At 39.8% G+C, this 19469-nt stretch overlaps 1 protein-coding gene across 1 annotated transcript in view; it reads left to right on the top strand.

Annotated features, from left to right (window-relative positions):
- IGF2BP3 (insulin-like growth factor 2 mRNA binding protein 3) overlaps nucleotides 1-19469 on the top strand; it is a 93727-nt gene that overhangs the window by 35470 nt on the left and 38788 nt on the right. The window contains exons 2-3 of the mRNA XM_009709810.1: nucleotides 11712-11763; nucleotides 11856-11919. The gene's annotated coding sequence lies outside the window, so the exon portion shown is untranslated. The remainder of the gene's footprint in view (nucleotides 1-11711; nucleotides 11764-11855; nucleotides 11920-19469) is intronic.

Genomic DNA, 19469 nt, shown 5'->3' with positions numbered 1-19469 from the left:
TACACCTTGCAAGTTCTTTGGGGCAGGGACTACCCTGGTTTTTTGCTGCTTTCTTTATGCACCACCGCTTTTAATAAAGAGGTGTGCACTGCTAATGGTTTGGAATCAATTTTTCCCCTGCTTTAGTGGTCCTCTACTACCAATCTCTGTATCTTCTCGCTATGCTCATCTCTGAATAGCATGTTTCATTCTCATCCAGATGCCATGAGCTGGGACTTTAGAGCTGTGACTCCCTAAATATTCAGCAGGCGAATAACCAAGATTTCTTAGTTCCTTTTACACCACCTCCTCTTTCTTCCCATGTCAATAGCAAAGCACTAAAGTACTCCTTCCCTATGTGCCTAAAAATCTAGTTCCCCTTCTGTTGGGCTGAGTATTTCGCTATGAATCAGTGAAAAATCAGAATGAAGTGTACATTCATACAGGCGTATACTGGGGATTTACACTCCCACTTCCCTTATTTTAAACAGTGCTGGCTTTTTAAATGTCAAAAAATTTAAATTTTAAGCTTTTTAAGGAGAATGAGTTGTTTTGACAAGAGAAGATAGTTTATTGTATAGTAAATATGAAACTGGTAAATGGCATACAGCTTCTCGGTGCCCTGCAGTATTGTTCACCTTTACGCTTAATTTAGTACTGCTACAGATGTTTTTGATTCATGTTCAGGAGAATATTGCTGTAGAGACTTAAAGCACTTTTAGCGGAGGATAGCTTGTGCAGCTACTTATGGACCAGCACTGAAACAGGACTGGAGCCACTTCTCTGAAGAATTGCAGTGCCTGTTTCAGAGCATAAGAGAGAAGTTGCATTGAAATTGAGTGTCCAGGTTTCTGGAAAATAACAGTTTTTTGGTTTTGTTTTTTTAAAACAAAATGTGTCAGTCTAGCACCTGGTGTTACCAAACTGCTCAGATGCTTGCACAAGGGTGACTTGCCCAAAGGACAGCTCTAATGGCTTTTTTTAGCTGCTAAAGCTTGATGTCTTGGGCAGAGCTGATTATTTGGTTGAACTGAAAACTTGGCTATAAAATATAAGGCACAGACTTAGGTCTAAACTTTCGTATGGGGCCATTGGAGCCAGTAAGAATAGAGAAGACCTCTGCTGCGTTGTATTTGATTTCTTGTACTTTTCATAAGTAGGCCTGAGGAATAGCAGGTGATTAACTATGTTCCAGGCAAGAAATTATCTTTGAATAAAAGAACAACCAAGGACCCGAAACCATACATCAACCATGTTAGTTGGTAGTCCCTCTTTCCTCTATGAATTCCAGTGCTTGTGAGGAATAAGGGTATTTGAGTTCTCAGGTCTGTGCAACTTCAGAGTATTAATTACGGCAAAGTGGAATGGTGTAAACTTGCCTCCTTTGTGATTCCATCTCTTTTGTTTTCCCTTTATAAGAAGGGAAAACTTATTCTAATTTTATTAATAATGAGGCTATACAACAAACTTCAGAGTTGGAGAGCTTGCTGCTGACTGAATACATCCCGCAAGGCTGCAAACAGAAAACCCTTCCACCTCTCTTTGTACAAGGCTCTGAATGCAAGTAGATAGAAGCAGAGATCACTCTTGAACCATGTTAGGCATAGTTACCTTGTTTAATGATGGTCATTCTCCTTGAATTGTTCCAGTCGTCTTACTTGTGGTTGGATTGCTCCTTCAAAATTGACACTTAAAAGTAATTTATAGTCTGCAAGCTGTCAGCTAGTACTCAGCATTCACTGTCTGAATTGTTTTGTTTGGGTATATATAGGTCAAATGGTATTAGCATAGTGCATCTCTTGCAATCTCAATTTCTGGTTTAGATAATCACATTCAAAAGCTTGTGGTTTTTTAGTAAACGTTCTCTTAAAGTTTACCTTTCAGATTAGTGCATGAGTTGGCCATAATGCTGGGATACTTTAAGCTAGGCTTACGAATCTCATAGATCTTGGTAAATATGTGTTTAACAGAATTTCACTATATATCTCTTTAACTTTTAGGGTTTTTTAAGAACTTTGTTTTGTATGTTTTAAATATGTATACTTTTATTTTTATGACTATCTGAATGATTAGGTAGTTGCTAGATAATGTGTTTTACCACTGAAATTTTCTGCACTCAAAAATCCTGTGATTTCCCTTTGCTCCAAGGTTCATGTTTCTGCAGCTTGAAGGCTTTGACATCACTTAATTGTCGTTGCTTGCAAAGCTCTCATCTCTGCACTAGCACTGTAGAAACCTTTACCGTAGAGTTTATTTTAATCCAATTCTGCAGCGCAAAGTAATTCAAATAGTTGAAAGTGGTGTTCTTGCTCTACCAAGATCTGTCTCTCTTGCCATAAAGTGTATGCAACTTGTATTTTTGTCTGACCTCAGGCTTGAATTCTTGAGTCCCGCTCCAACCTCCTCTACTTGTTTCAGTGCCCAGTCCCCACAGTAGGGACTAGGTAAGGTTGTCCTCTTTCCTCCCCTCTAACTGCAAACAGCCATACAAAACAGGAGAGGTGGGTTAAGAAAAACTTTTGTTCTCCAGCTGTTGGGATGACTTTAGCAATTTCAGGTATTAGCTGTTACAACTACTCAAGTGACTGAGCTGCCTCATGTGTTATGAGATTGCTACTGATGATCTGCATTCAGGTGCAGGAGTTTCACCATGTCAGCGAAATAACTAGGGAGGTGAGGTAGGTGACACGCACTGACAGCTCAAGGGAAAGTTTTGTAGGAGAACATCCAGCAACCCAGCCCATGTGTCTGTAAGCCTCTGTAAACGCAGGTAGCAATTCCCTCCCTTCAGTAGTCTCTTATATTTCAGAGACTTGTTGTTTAGAGGCCAAACCTTCTCTTAAATGTCTGGTCCACAGCAGTGCTGTACTTTAGTAGGAATGCTGAGAAGCCAAAGGCATGGCATGCATCTTATGGATGACCAATTTAAAAAGGAAGAAGGGGAGTCCTGTAAATACAACTCAGGTAAAATGCTTCAATTTTTTTTATGGTTTTTCCTGGTTATAGAGAGATCTAAGACAGTCATGAAGTAGTTGTTAAAGACTTAGCTTTTTCCTGAAAGCTCGTCATCTTGAGTCTTGTGCACAATAGATGGAACATCTCAGATGTGATCTCCATCCGAGTTCTAATAAACTTTATTTTTATCTGAGCTAATCTGTGAACCAAATCCATTTTACATGATTTTCCTCTATGATTCCCTCTATCATTTTTAGATAGTTATAAGCAGATCCTAGAGGAAATGCTTAATGTTAGAATATGGGACAATCTTCCCAGGAAAGATTTCCCTGGTATCAAGTGCTGACTTGGCTTCGTTTGTACAAGGTACCAGTATACCTGTACCAGAAGGAATATTTTTCATATGTGTGATCTCTTCATGAAATTATCCCTGTGCTCTTGTTCAGAGATTTTTTTGGAACTTGTAATTCTTGATCAGTTCCAAAAGATGATTCAAAAATTGATTTTTAGTCTGACAGATTTCTGTTATAGTTGCAGGTTTCCAACTTTTCAAAAGGCATTTTTTTTAAAAAAATGAATGAACTATTATTATGCTGAAACTAAAAATATCAGACTAGCACCAGCCTTGTAGAGCAGTAATGAAGTGGCATCAAGACTTTTTAATAGCTGCAGGAAATAGCTTTCAAAAATGCTTTTTTGACACACATGCACACACACAAAGTGCAAAGTGTACAGGAGAAATACAATTCTCCCTGATAAATCTTCCAATTAAAAAGAACACATTTTCTGTAATGATATGAAGTCAACGAAACTGAGAGAACTGAAAGGTTGAGGGGGGAAAGGAAAAACGTAACTGTTTCCTTTCTGGTTTTCATGGCACTGAGCAGGACATCACAACTTGCACCGCAGGGCTGAGCAGCAGTCTTCCTGACGGAGACCAGTGCTGGATGCCTCCACAGGAAGGTGTCAAAACTGCCGATAAAGCACCAATTGTGTTTCAATATAGTGCTGTGAGTAAAGCAGAAAATTCATCCTTTATCTCTGTGTATTTTCCAAACATTCTTTTAAAATTTGGTGGTTCCCTTGCTTGTGTGTAATATATCATTTAATCAAAGTTGGGCAATGGATGCTCACTGGATAGTAATGCTTTTATAGCCTGTTTTTTTTTGGTTGTGGGTTTGTTGTTTTTTTTTTTTCTTCCCTTTGGCAAACTACAAATGAGATCGTAGAAGCAGTGGAGAGTGTTTCCACTTAAACTGACTGCCTCAATGCAAGAGGAGGCAGATGAACATGAGCTAGTGTTGCTGCTGCTTCCTACTACATTTCACAACACCCATCTGCCAGCCCGGCATGTGATCCTTCCCTCACGCCGAGCCACAGAAATGTCTTGGTAGCCCGTCTGCCCGGAAAGGAGGAGGACGAAGAGGGGGCCCCAGCAGTGCCCATGAGGAGATCCTGGGAGTGGGGATTAGCTGCCTTAAACAGCAGTTGCTGCCTTTAAGGACTGATCTGCGTGATGGTGCTTCTTAATTTTCTAGAAATCAGGATGGATACCGAATGAAGAGTGTTTGCATTAGTGCTAATCTGGTTCATAAACTTCGACATTATCTGAAACTGCTCTTGCAGTTACACCTTTAGCGTGAGGAGAGGGGAGGTTAATAAAGTATTGTAGCAGATATTGTGCAGTGCTTAATTGCATTCAGATACTGTTGCATAAATACTTAGTTCTCTGTGTTTTCAAACTTGTTTTCATTTAATTTAGATGAAGGGTGAACAGAAGCTGCCAATTTGGCCATCTCTACATGATTCGTTATTTCATAATACCTGTATCATATTCCCTCTCGCTCCTTTCCAAACTGAATTATCCTGTTTCCTTTAATCTCTTTGTGAAGGAGGCCACCCATGCTTCTAATAAGGATTTTTTTTGCCTTTCTCTAAACATTTCTCAAGTACTTTTTTTAACTTTGGAGACCATTTAATGCCATTTATGAGCATTGATACTATGATTTTTTTTTTCCCCCGCATCCCATACCTCCTTAGTGTAATGCACACTAATCTTTCGTCACTATTACACATTCAAGGGACTGTTTCTGGCTTAGCGTGTAATGTGGGAACATGAAAGCACACAAGAACTTTTTGCCTGCTGCATTCAGTACCTGGGCTAACTTTGTAGCCCAGAAATTTCTTTTATAACTTCTTCTATTTTCAGAGCTTCATTAGAATACTCTCTGTGAATTTTTCCATTGTATGAATTTTTATTTAAAAAAAGGAGGGAGAGGGAGTTCTGATGCTGACCTTCATCTGTAGTGGCTTACCATGTTGCTTACACTTATTGGATTCCTCTTAATTTTTTCTTTAGAAATTAATATTTTTCTATCTGTAAATTATGCTAATGATACTCTGTGATTTTTCACTTAGCAGTTTTAAGGTAGGTCCTTTTGAATGTTGTTCTTGAATGCTGGTGTCATTTTAAAGCATTTAGTCCTCTGTCTTTGTTACCTTTTTATTTTATATACATAGGTGTGTGTGTATATATAAAAATCTAAGTGGTCCAGAAGTATTAATTGGAAATACTTATAAACACATGTGGTGTGTGGAGTTGGTTACAATAGTTGTAGTCATGGTTGCATGTGAGGCTGTACCTGAGAGCTATTTTCTGTTGCGCTCTCTCTTTTGCTTAATTTGAAACACTGGAGTTTAAATAGTCCACATCATCTCTTACCTCTTTATTTTTTAATTGAGCATTTCAGATGTTCCATAATGAGAGCAAGGTAAATAGAGACCTAGTGTTTACTCTTAGCACTGTAGGGAGGGATGTTGGCTCGGGCTGGAGGATGGCTCTGCTGTCAGCTAACAAGTCCAGCGTGTGCAGGGAGATGACTTGTCTGTAAGAGATGTGCCCTAGTTACTCACTGCACACTTTCTTAATTTTGCAGACAGTTGAGGACTTTCAGGAAGACAAACCCCTTTGGTTAGGGGAATTGAATGCTGCCATGGCAAATTGAATTCTGCATGTTCTGGTCTCTGGGGCTGTGCGAACTATTTAAGCAGAAGTTGCTATTAGTTGCTAACAGCGAGCCTTGTCTTCAGATTGTCTTGTGACGAGCCTCAGGTCTCTCTTGCAGAAGTGCCGTGTTCTCCTTGCTATCGAAAGTGGCTTTAAAGCTGCACTTTGAACATGCGGACGTGCTGAACACTGTGGAAAATCAAGCCCTCGGTGTCCAAATCGGTCACTCAATTAGTAGTTGCTTTGACAATTTTGTCTTTGTTCTCTGTGGTTCAGCTTTACATTCTTAAAACCCTGGTAATGCCACCTAAACAGAATTGTATTATAGGGTAAACTTATTAATAGTTTTGAACATTTGGATATAACTGTAAGTTCCCAGGAGAAGAATTCACTCCAGGGTTTGTATGGGATGTGGTAAATAAGCCAGAGTTATTGTTTTCAGGCACTGCCTTTCTGGTGTGTGCAAACAATGACTTCAGCAGCTTCCAGACTTATTTTTCTGATTCCTCCAGACTATGGTCATGGTTTCATGAGACAGTAAGCTGGGTATTAGAGGGCCTACAAGATGAAAAACACCATCACTACATGCTGCAATGCATTGAGCCATTGCAAACTGGCTTTGCCTATTCAAATGTCTTCACAAGGTTTTGGAGGAATAACTGTCCTGGCAGACAATGTGCTGGTTTGGGTGCTCCGTGCCCATGCTGCTCTGCCTTTACAAGGGACCAACATGCTCTCACTTTCTTTTTGGTGAAAATGGGTGAAGTTGCCTTGTTTGGGCTCTGGCTGGTGGCAGTGGTCCAGACAGGCTGTCCAGGCTGGGAGGTGTGCTGGGTGAACTGGAGCCAAGCTCACCCATCCACCACAGCCTCCACGCAGGTGATGCGGCATTATCTGATTACACCTTTCAAAAATGACTGCTTCTTCAGGGATTTATTAGGGGCTTCTTCATATTTAATTTTCCCTGTAAAACCGTGGTAGCCATGTCCCTTGTTGGGGATGTGTTTCTTTTATCAGCGACAGGCCAAACTGAAGGTACTTTGAAGACCCTTTTTGCCATCATCAGTTGTTGGCAGCTGGTAGGGCAGCAAGAGCAATGGTGGCTCTGCCAAGGTCCTGTTTCACACATCAAAGTCACAAAATGCCAGTTCTGCACTGCAAATTTTAGCACACCGTGGCCTGGTGGGTGTCACATCAGGCTATTTGTGCTGCATTAATATAATTAATCGAAAATTGCGCATGGTGGTTTGGGTTTTTTGTGGACTTAAATATACCAACAGGGTGCTTGAGGTGCGCAGATGGCATTAGCGGTTCATTGGTTCAGCCAGGCTTGATATCTGGAGTGATATCAGCATTGCCCTGCACCCCTACACCCTCTTCTCCTTACCTGGCTCTTTTGTTTTCTTTCACTCTACCTCTCATCTTTGCACTTGCACTAACAACTCCTTTTTTTCTCATATTGTGGCCAGACCCCTCCCCTGCCCCCCATTTGTTTTTTTTTAATGTCACCTGGAACAGTTAAAGTCTTTGCAGGCAAAGATTTCCGCGTAGTCTTTTACTGAATGACCCTAACCCTCCTGTCTTTTTCTGCCTCTGCTATTTGTGATTTCAGTTGTGTTGTCTAATTTTAATTCCCAATCAATGTGACAGGAGTCATGGAATCAAAGGTAGTGGTCTAATGGATTTGCTCTACACCAGTGGAGAAAACAACTTCAAGTTCTACAGCAGCACTGTGAAGTTCCCATCGCTAAGTGTGTGTGTGAGAGAAACAATATGGGTAACTGTGCTTATGGACCAGATGTCTTGAGACTAATTTGCTTATGGCGTAGGGTAGAAATCCTACAGCACCATAAAATGATGTGTAAGAAATAGTCTGTTCTGTAAGTGCAGAAAACTGCTCTGGTTTGTTCAAAGGTGCTATTTCTAAACCTGTAAAATCTGCATGAGAACCAGAATATTTTAATGTGTGCTTCGAGCTCTTGGTCCTACTGAAGAGTAATGTTGCCTTGTTTCTTTTTTCCTTGTAAAGCAGCCTCACTTTGTGGGGCTTGGTGTAGGGTAATGCTGTTTATAATGAAGTCAGAATTGGCTTTTAAAGCCTGATGAATGAAAGTCCACAGTATAAGACTGCAGCTTTTTGTGAGAGAGACATCTGTGCTATAACAAGAGCAGGAGACCCAATTTAGACAACTGCTAGAAGGAGAGCTCAAGAAAAGGAAAGACTTTTTTTCTAGCTTAGATTAAATATTTGTACAAATAAACTTTTCTTTTCAGCTGCTCATCAGAATTGCTGCTGCACCACCAACTTGGCTTTGAATTTTGTTCTGATTGCCCAACAAGGCTGTACGCGAAGAGTGTTACGGAAGAGCAGCTTAAACAAAACATGTTTGTTTTGCAGCAGCACTAGAGGCTTTGGGCTAGAGAGGAAAAAATTTGGGGACAGGGAAAAGACAGTGTGAAGAAAAATATGAAAAAATGAAGGATGTGAATAGAAATTGGCTGTTGCAATGAAGCAAGAAACACATGCAGGAGTTGAGTTCTGTGTTTTGAAAGTGAGTTACGATAGAGGATCTGGTACAGTCGCAACGACTTCTCCCAACTGGATCAGCTGGTTCAGTTAAAAGTGTTATCACCCATGAAGTTTGCTCCTCACACACACACACACACATACTCCAACTGTTGCTGGAACTTTCTTACTAGTGTATTTTAAATACAGTCTGGTTAAAAGTCTACCCCTGCTGTGTTGATCACACTTAAAACCTTGCTGCATGAGACTGACAGTGATGAAAATACAATAATCTACTGAGGACGGTGCTGCGGAGAGCAGCAAGTGTATTTGACCCAAGAGGATTGTTTCTCATTTCAGTTAAAACTCCGATCCTTTGAGGAAACTTCTCATAAATCTGTTCAGTAAAGCAACTCTTTTAAGAATGTAGGAACTCAAATTGCTTGGATTAAAGCCCAGATGGACACCGTCTCTGCCTGAAACAGCTCAGAAGAGGATTAAGGAACAGCATAAGTGGAGAACTCCTGGTGAAGAGGAGTGGGATGCTGAATGTGCCATCCTGGGCTATTCCTCAGCATTAACAGCAAAAGCACCTTTTGGTTCTTAGGCTTCTTGGAGCAGATGCAAGGCTAGTGTGTTGAGAGGCTTTTGATGGCTGATCAGAAACATGCTCAAAGTAATAGTTTTTAGAGAGAATGTAATATATTTAAAAAGTTGTGTGGATTCAGATTTAAAGCATTTCTTTTCTTGGTGAAGCTGGTGACTTTAATACGTGGGTCTTAATGTAAAGGTATGCTTAGCCCAGAATACAAATTTAATATTGAAGTAGCTTACAAAATATTGATTAATTATTATCCAGCAAAGTCTTGTGGTACCTCTGGCATTCAGCTTTGCTCTTTTACTGTATGATTAAGGATGAAAAAGAAATTCTGTGATTTTTGAAGTGATGCAGCTTTGGGGCAGAGTGGGCATGAACTGGTGGTCTGCGCAGTTCAAATGTATTAAAAATTCGTCTTAACTAACTAAAGCCATTAGCTCACGTTGTAGTACGGTCTGCCATTGTAATATGGCATGGGTGTTGACACACTGTAGGGACAAAGAAATTGCTTTATCAGACTGATGAACTCTTCAGTATCCTATTTCAAGTAAATATCTCAGAATGGATCTCTAAGCCAGGGACTTGCTTTGTTTTTCTTGTTTTAAAACCCTGACCCCACCTGAGATTCTGTTCACCCACTGATTTCAGTGGAGGCACAACTACCACTTGAGCTGTCTATGGAAGAAGGCTTTCCCCTAATCTTGAGTGGTGACTCTCCTGGCTTGTGTGGAAGTACGGCCACAAACCTGCAAGACCTTGCAACTCTCCCACTTGTCTATGCCAATGTTTCAATTGTCTTAAAAGGACCTTCCACAGACTTGTAATTTATTTTAATCCCCTGGAGCATCTCTGCTTCAGTAACATTTAGTGAATTGCAGAGCAAACTTTTCCTTAGATAGTTTCAAATAGTTGGATTTGAGGAGCGGCAGAAAAAAATCATTTTTTAGGGGAATGAAAAGGCAAGATCTCAGTCTAGGCTAATCTCTACTTGTAGGAGAGGACAATTAACAACTTGCCTATGAAAACAAAACAGTTGCCAAGAAACTTACTAGACCCTATACAAGAAGGATGGGGAAATTCTGCAGTTAGAAGCAGCAACGCATTGCTCAAACTTGGTGAGCAGTACCTTGCCTTTTAAATACCTGGTCTGAAATATTACCTTTGAAATGTCTGTGTGCAACTTCAATTTTAGTAGGTGGTTAAGACTGGAAATTATACTGATGTAAGTTGTCATTAACTTTGGGCATATAAACTGCAATTTATCTTAAAAAATATCTTCTATATTGTGGTAAAAATATACAGTACATTAAGAACTGAAAATTATAATTTATTAATCTCATGAAGATGTAGACTCTGAATTGTACATTTTTAGGGACTGGGGTTTTATGCACAGTGGTTGCTGGCTATAGCAAGTGGAAGTGAACTGCAACAAGAAGCTACACAGATGCAGTTTTACGCCTACTGCCTTCCTTCTGTCCTTGCTTCCTCCTTCCTTTCCCAAAAGGGTTTCCTCCCTTTCATACTGAGATTTCACCTTAAGAGACTAACTGAAGGGAAGAATGGCACTTCGGTCACAGAAGAGATTGCAAGTTTACTTCTTCACTTCTTGGTGTAAACTGTGAACTTTTCCAGCATCACTTTAATTCTTGAGACAAAGCATTAGGATGCAATAAACCACAATGATGTACTTGTGTTTTGTGCTAGTTACTGCCACGGTTGCTGTTTTCCAGAACATTATTTCTCACGAGGAAGAAAATACAGTATATACCATGTGAATTTTAGAAGTGATACAACTGTGGATATTTTAATGTTTTTACTGGAATATTCTGACACCTTGATTTTCCTAAAAGTTTCACTGTTTCTTGCCCCTTCTTCATCCTCCATTTGACAAGAACAAAACAAATTACGCCAAATAATTATGCTTTATTTGGATTTTTTTTGCCCTTTGTCATATGTTTTTTAATCTGTTCCTCCCTAGCTTTCTATCAAAGGACAAATTAATTGTGACTTTCAAATAATTGTGAAGATGCTGTTCTGAGTGGTTCTTCTGGAATGGGTCTTTGGGAAAATTGTCAAAATAATTGCGGAATAGCTCTTAATGTGCTCATTATTCTGGTTAAATTCTCTCTGTAGACAAGCCCCCACTAAGTAAGAGAATAATATTTTTATGTATGACCTAAGTGTATTGGGAGATTAAAAAATAACCAACCCCACACCACCAAAAAAAAAACCAAAACCCCATCCAAACAGTGGCAAATACACACGCACATATATATTTATATATATGCTTGGGATACATGGAAAGACTTTATTCCAGACTTGCTGTTCTCTAATTCTTCCTACCTCTACTTTAGCCCTCTCTGAGAACAGGTGACTTGGAGTTCATTTTCAAAATTTGGGACTTACAGTGCAGTGTGACTTCCTGGAGTTACGTTCTGTATTTTCACATTCATGAGGTTTGAAATGCAAATTTTCTGATGTGAGAAAGAAAACAAGCAACGTGTGCTTGTTCTTCCCAAAATACTTAACGTTTCTTCCTTATCAGAGTGGATGTCTCGAACGCTCTATGTTCTGATAAAATTATAAAAAATTTCAGTGTTTTTACAGGCTGTTTTTGTTAATCTGTTTTGAAATTGAAATCTGGCTTTTTTTTTACCTCTTGATAGGTGCTGGATAGTTTGTTAGCTCAATATGGAACAGTGGAGAACTGTGAGCAAGGTATGGCTCTACTCTCAAATTGCTTTTAAATTTGTAGTGGGAAGAGAATGTGCACTGAACTTAACCTCTTCTCATTGCATTTTCCTCTCTAGTGAACACTGACACGGAGACTGCAGTTGTAAATGTAACATATGGCAATAAGGACCAGGCTAGACAGTAAGTATCGTTGCTACTTGTTACTATCATCTAGCTTGCATTTTGGAATTCATGTTGTTGTGATTTTATATGCAACTTCACTTCTGATAAATTAATCAATAAAATGATTATGTAAGCATTGACTTTCAAGAAAGTCTCTCAGTCTTCACCCTCGCCAAGTCTTGTGTGCTTTACCTTAATTTGCTATTTTTTATCATGAACTTTTCCTGCTCTTTGATTAAAAATAAATTATTATTTTGAAAATTGAAAACTTTGATAAAATTATTTGACTGAGGAGGGCAGCAAGTGATATGCCATTTACAGAGGACAGGAGTTGTTGCTTAATGACTTTTAGCCATGTTTTTAAAAAGCTTTGTGATGCCTTTTTACAGTGTTGGTTGTTCTGTGTCTGTCTTCTGGTTAGCAGCTGCATTCTTTTCCTGTTTGTTTCTGTTACTTTGCTACAATTTTCCCTTAAATATTTTTTTACTAATTAGAAAGTTTAATGCTGCTTACAAACACACAGAAAGTCATAATCTGAATACCTAGAATAATCCATTTGGGCTTTTTGAACATTAGGCCACATATTTTATGCTTGCTTATATCTTCAGTAATTGATAACTTTTAATCTAGAAATTGAAATGTAAAAATACAGTGCTTTATTTTCTTAATTGATGGTTGTATATCCTTCTCCTTTAAAGAGCCATATTATATATTATGTTATACGTTAATTTTGCTTTTCTACCACAGGTAGAAAAAGGACTTGTGTGTTCCCTAATTTTTAATCTGATGACAAAGATATTTTTCCCTTCTTTTCTAGCCATAGCAGGTTAACAAAACCAAACCCATGAAATAGCCTACAATGATCTTTTTATTTTAACTTTGAAATTCCTGCCACCTTGTGGCTGACTAAAATCAGCAGTTAAGATGCAGAGTGTGCTTATGGTATGAATTAATTCAAAATTACAAATGAAATAATATTTGTACATATAATTAAGTAATTATGACTTCTGTGTAACTTGAATGCAACACATGTATTTAATCTTTCGAAGTGTTAGGTTACTTGTTAATGTATTCTAAACAAATGTGATGGGAAACTTGTGTCAGTGATGTCTCCTGTGTACACTGGAGCTGAAGGAAAACAATGTTCTCCTTGAATTCACTATTTAACTTTTCATAAAACCTGAATCATTCATTAAGTTGTTCTTCAGGTTCTTCTTGGTTTTTTTATTTCTGTTGTGTAGTAATTAAGAAAAATATTGATGTTTTAGTTCTGAAGAAACTTATGGTGCAATGTTAAAAAATGGTGCCAGTTCCTTCTTTGAAAGTGTAAGGAGGAAGTACCTAAAATACCATGGAAATAAGCACGATACATATTTTTGAGCTGTCTGTCATCTGTGATATGAGTTCCTGGACTTGTGTGCTCCCTTCTGAAGTTGAAAACAACCATGTACAGTTTCTCCACCCCCAAACTGTACTTGTTAAATTTTAAGGTCAATCCTGAGGAAATGCTGAGATAAGCCAAGACTGTGAAGAAGCGTCCCAGATAAAACTTTGTTTTTCACAAGAAATCACATGACAATAACTGAAAGCATCTTGAGTTTGAAGCAGGTGAATTAGCATCCAGCATGAATGTTGGAGGAGGACCTGAAGCAATACAGGTTGAACGATGACTTAGAGTTTGGTTGCCTTGAACAGGTAGGGCAAGTGGAGGAGCCTTGATTTGCTTTTGTGAATGGTTTGACATGGACACAGGGTTTTCTAAGGGGATGAGTTCATTTTCTGTACAGAAAACATTAGCTCAGATTGTCTTGGTTCAGGATGTGACCTTGCAACCCTTTAGAAACCCCTAACAGAACAAGTGGCCAGATAGAGGTTTTTCTAGGAAAAAAACTGTGAGAAACTGCAATGAAGAATCACTACAGGACCTGTGCATGCATGGCTTTTCCATAGTGACTGTGGTGGTGTTTCAGTTGAATGGTTTCTCCAGACATGACCTAACTTTGCTTCCAGGAACTGGCTGTGGTGGACAGCAATGGTTGTGGGGAGGGAGTGGTATACGAGTGCTGATAGCTGATAAAAGGCAGCGTTGGTCACCCCACGTGCAGTGCAAGGAGTAACAAGAACTGACTGTATCAAAAGCTGTTCAGAGTCGTTGAGAATCAGCAGCTGATAACAAGCTTTGTATTTTGAAATTTAGCTGTTTAGAGTAAATGATGCTCTTAGTCATGACTTTTGGAGCAAACGTTGCAACATGAAGTTTTCTATGCCACCGCATACAGTGGGTCTCTAGTTCTAATTGCGTCTTTTCTGCACTTTTTGCAACGCACATACTAACCTCACAGTTAGTAGCGCTGGCTGACAAAACATGCAAAGTTGGCTCCTTCCCTGCTGGATAGACTGTATGGTATTGCTGTGCCTGTTGGAGTGTGTGCCGGCAAAGCTGTGCGGTGAAGGTGCTGTAACACAACCTGGAGGTATTTTTGATAAGCAGTTCTAAACAAGTGTGGTATGCATTGCTTGGAGGATGTTACTTTTGAACAAAATTTTTGCTTCCACCCAGCTGGGAAACTGACCCTTCTTCTGTCTTGCAAGTATAATTGTCGTGGAAGAGGGTTTTTTTGTTCTCTGCGGTTGAGGCGTATTCAATACAGGGCTGCATCCAAAATTAATTTGGAAACTGAAATCAGTGAAGAATGCTGCAGTCCCTTTGAGAAACAAATCTTGGACAGAGCGTGCAGCACCCAAAATCTGAGACGTGCACAGTTATTGACTTCTAGTTGGAATGGAGATCTGTGACTTTGACCTGTCGTAGTGATGCCTCTTTCCTAGCTGGACAGGCATGAGTCTGTCTTGGCAGAAAAAGCAGGATGCTCCTCCTTGTCTTTACGTGGCCAGAGCAGGGGAGCGATCGTGGCTGATCAGGTACTTGTGGGATGCCCAGTAGGTTTGTGGAGAGGTGTACAGCAAGCACAGAGCCGTGCATGGATGTGGGAAACCCGTTGCCCTCTGGGACTGTGGGTAGTGAGGAGCAGGCTGGGACTGCCAGGGCATTTCTGACCTCATCCCTTCCTTCTCCTTCCAAGCGCTTACAGGAGAGGAGGGGAGTTGTTCCAACTTGGAAACTGCCACTGTCGCCATCCTTCCCAGAAAGTGGAGAGGACCTCACAAAGCGTATGCACGCTGCTGTGGCACACGCAATTACTGAACGTCGTGGTGGGTTATGGAATATTTGGGAGAGAGGAGTTCAGAGGGTTAGCAGCCGAGCCTGCAGCACACGGTTCAGTTTGAGCAACCCAACCAGCTGCACATAGGTACCAAGACAGCTTGGGACCTCCTTGCCAAAGGGCACCCCCTCTTTTCCCAATATCGATCCCTGACTGCAACCAGCAGGAAGTGCTGACTGTGTTCTTTGATGTGCTGCCACCCAAATTATGGCTGTTATCTTCATAAGTTACACCACCTTTTCCCTCCCCGAATGTCCCAGTGTGTAGATGTCTAGTGCATGCTACAGGATTTAGCTCTACTCATGATTTTGGAAGGGAAACTGTGTGAATTTGGCCTCACATATACGGAGTGGGTGTACATTGTACTAGTATGGGGGTAGGTGTTTATTTTTTATCTTGTTTTTTAGCTCAGGGATGAGGTATGTGTGTTGGTTGTATCTCATAACTGATAGTGTATTTTAAATGCGGGCTGTGGTGTGAGGAACTCAGGATCTGTGCCTTTGCAGATGTAAGTAGGTATGTTAGTCTAAGTGTTAAGACACTAGTGGTCAGCTTTCAATTAGAATACTTGCAAAAAGAAACAATTTTATTTTTTTTTACCCTTACAATGAAGCACAAAGCTGTGTGAGTGTGCTCACAACATGTATCCTTGATGAATGAATAAGTTCACATATCTAATACTTTTACTTGCCATCATGGGTCAGAGCTAATGTTGCCATAGGAACGATAATACTGAAAATTCAGTGGTGTATGATTACAAGCTTCGATTTGTTTTTTTGCTTTGTTTTTATGTTCAGAAATATTAATGAAAACTATATTTAATGCAAAAAAACCCATCATTATGCCAAAGAAAAATTACTGTGTATATCTGTCTTCTCAGTATGCAAATGTATCTGTTCAGGGAGGAAAAAAGAAAGGTGGTGTACATACAAGCTGCATGTGGGAGTGAAATATGTTCTCCATCTAGTGCTTAGTGTCATTGCACTATCAATGGATGAATGATTTCTAGCACAAGACTCGGTGCTTTTACTGTATTCACTTATCTCGGATGTTTAACCTCTACTAGCATCAGAAGGGAGAAGGCTGAGCAAACATTCTCTTGTTTAAAAGTTTCATTTTTATGCAGGGATCCTCTTCTGAGCAGGTCGCATGAACGTAAGCTGGGTTGCTATACATCTTAGCATAGGCAGTAGTCACTGCAGTCTCTTAAAGAATTTGTTTTATAAAAAAATTCTGAACTAGACTGAGATTCCTGTGTACCAGCTCTTGCCAGTATATGAAACAAACTTTTTCCATTTCCACTAAATATTAATTTTTAAAGAAGATTTGGTGGAGGAGGGCACCTCTTAATGAGCAAGTTTACTGAATTTTGTCCATCTTTGTCCTCATTAAGTGACTCTAAGGCTTTTAGCCCTTGTGTAAAAGATGGTTTGTGGGTTGTTTCAGGAGGTACCAGCAGTGCCCTCTGACAGTGCCTCTGCATGGCCTTTATTGACTCGTGGTCACGGAAGAAGACCTCGAGGTGGGCAGTCAATGAGAGTATGTGCTTTAGAAAAGGAGCTGGATTATAGTGTGTATTTGGTGGACTGCAATGACGATAGCCTTGACTTACACAGGTGACACTAGTGCTGTGCTCCTGATAGCCAGTGTTGTTGTAGCTGCTGTTTTACAGGAATCTTGCATCTATCTAGAAGACAATTCTTAATCACTCATCTCTTTTCTTGGTTTCTTTTCCTTTTTTTCCTCTCTCTTCTTCCCCCCAACCTCTCCTGAAACAGTGCCCGGAGGCATCTAAAATTTTATGCTTGTTATGGTGCTGAAGAACTGCTGAGCCATCACCTTGCCTGATTCCAGCCCTATGTTTTGTGCCACAAAATTAATAAAAATGAATTCAGAACAGTTAAATAAAGGTGTATGACAATACTTTAAAACCTAGTGAAAACTGTCAAATGTTGGAACCTAAAGGCCAGGTTCAATAGCCAAAGTGACTTTTCACAATCTGTGGGCTTGTGTCTTCTGTAAGCAATGCACTAGAACTGTGTATTTGCTGCATCACTGAAAATTAGTTATCTTGGCATTCTGCTGTGTGTGCCCAAACCGGTGCAGAATATGGGACCAGCTACCCAGGAAATGTCAGTTCCACAAAAGGCTTGGGAGAGCAGCATTTAATTACTGACTCTTCTTCTGACTTCTCATCACTTGTTCAAGTCAAATTATAAAGCAAGTTAGTCTGTAAAACATGGAGAACCCTCTGACTCAAAGCATAAATTAGTTATTTTAAAGTTTTCTCTATAAATATCTAGACTAATTTAAATAGGTGATACTACTCTAATATCTCTAGTATACTAGAGAATCTAGTATAGCATACTACAGATACTGTAGTATCTCTAGTATCTAGCTAGAGAACAAACTTTGCAGCAGATTTGCCTTCAAATACTTGCTTAAAAACAACCCATCCAATATTCTTCAGTGTGTTATTTTTCCCCGTCATCATATGGCTTTGGTGGCCAGGGAATTGTTCACTGCTGACATAATTGATTTCCCACAATGGCAAATGAACCTTGCTCAGTTTGCTTTGAATTTAAGGTACTTATAGTCATATAGAACCATTTAGTAACTTATAAATTATTAAGTAGAATTCCAACTTTCTTTCTAGGACAAGTATGGTACATATACATGCCAGTTGTTTGCTGTATAAAGTTTGTTGTGAAAACATGATAGGTACGTAGCTTGGTTGCAAACAAAAAGCCTCGTCTTTTCCTGCTCTACCACTTTTAAGGAAGAGTAAGAAGTCTCGTGCACTGATTTAATGTAAGGTCTTTGTATTAGTGCTGGGATTCTGGTCTATGATCTTGTAAAGGCAGAGGAGATTGAAGCATTTTGGGAAAGAAGTAATGTCTGAACTTGTCAAATGAATATGTGGAAGGGAATGAGCTGGGATGAATGTCAATCTGGAGGCTACCAGCATGCTTGTGAAATTGTTGGTACCCATCTCTCCAACATCTTGAGGTATGATTCCAAAAGAAACAGGGTTTGTGCAACTGCACTGTCTGGTGGTGCCTTTTCCCTCCCTGGTAGCAATTCAGCTTTTTGGCTGATTTCAGTAAAACTAAGCCCAGAAACAGAGGTCTTAGATATTTGCAACCAACAAGAACTTAGTATGTTCAGGTTGCATAAGAAGGAAAGGCTCCAGATCCCTTTCCCAGTTAGGATCTCCATGGAGAGAGGCTTCAGCAAAATGCCTTTCAGGCATTGGAAATCTATGCAGAAACTAAAACTTGAGAGACAAATCCATAGGAACACAAGTTTCACTAGTGTGGCTGCTCACTGCCCTAACTGTTTTGTAAACATGGCTTTCTGTGTAATAAAATGCTCTTCAAAGTCCATGGAGTAAAAGTTAAGAAAAGTCAGCTTTGAAATAGCCTCAGCAAGTTTTAATCCAGTTCCCTTTTGCCATATGCTGCAAGTGATTCTTCTGTTATGGGAGCAATTGCACTCCTGCCCTGCTCCCAAAGGACCGGTGTCTCATTTAGTGAATAGAATTTAATGAGCACTGCTCTGTTACTCAGTATTTTGCTTTCCTTGTTGTTCATTGGTGTTGCCTTGGGCCTTATTTATTACCAGCCCTTATTAAACACTGCTCCAAAGACACAAATTGCTTGTTTTCTCATAAGCTCTGTACTGTCTGACTGGAGTATTTGAGGATGCTGGTTCAAGCCCTGGGAGATGAGGGCCATGTTATCCTCAGCACCAATATACCACTTCTAACCTGCAAAGCTGCTGCTTGGCTTCAACAGCTGCTTGAGACCCAGACTGTCAAATGGGACACCCAGGAGATGATAGTACTTTCCACTGGCTACCCTCCAAAATTTAGGGGACTGGCTAGCATCGCCCTTTATCTCTGCAGTAGACTCGGGAGTAAATGTGTTTCTGAGGGTTGTGTTTGGTAAACTGGCGGTAACTACCCACAAATGTGTGTGAATGGAGGGACTGGGTTAAGTTTCTGAATTTCAGATGCCTTGCTCCAGAGCATATTGTTATTGGAGCTTTTTAACAAAAATGTTGGTGGATTCTTTAATATGAGGTGGAAACCTCCTCCCTCCCACTACTGCTTTTAAATTAAATTTTGTCTTTAAACAAAATCTATCAGTAATCTTTGCTCCAAGTTTAAGCCTGGCATTTATAAACTGTCCCAAATCAATGCATGTTTCAGTGACATCTATATATCGCTGATAAACTAAATAATACACCTTCTGTAGCAAAACTTGAAATGTCTTTCTTGGGCAAACATGTTCATTTTATATCACTAGCTTACCAGTGTGTTGCATGTATCTTAGTTATTCC

Source organism: Cariama cristata, unplaced genomic scaffold (genome assembly GCF_000690535.1).
Source record: "Cariama cristata isolate BGI_N322 unplaced genomic scaffold, ASM69053v1 scaffold8271, whole genome shotgun sequence".
In the NCBI taxonomy this organism is placed as follows: domain Eukaryota; kingdom Metazoa; phylum Chordata; class Aves; order Cariamiformes; family Cariamidae; genus Cariama; species Cariama cristata.
This window is presented reverse-complemented; position numbering and strand designations above follow the sequence as displayed.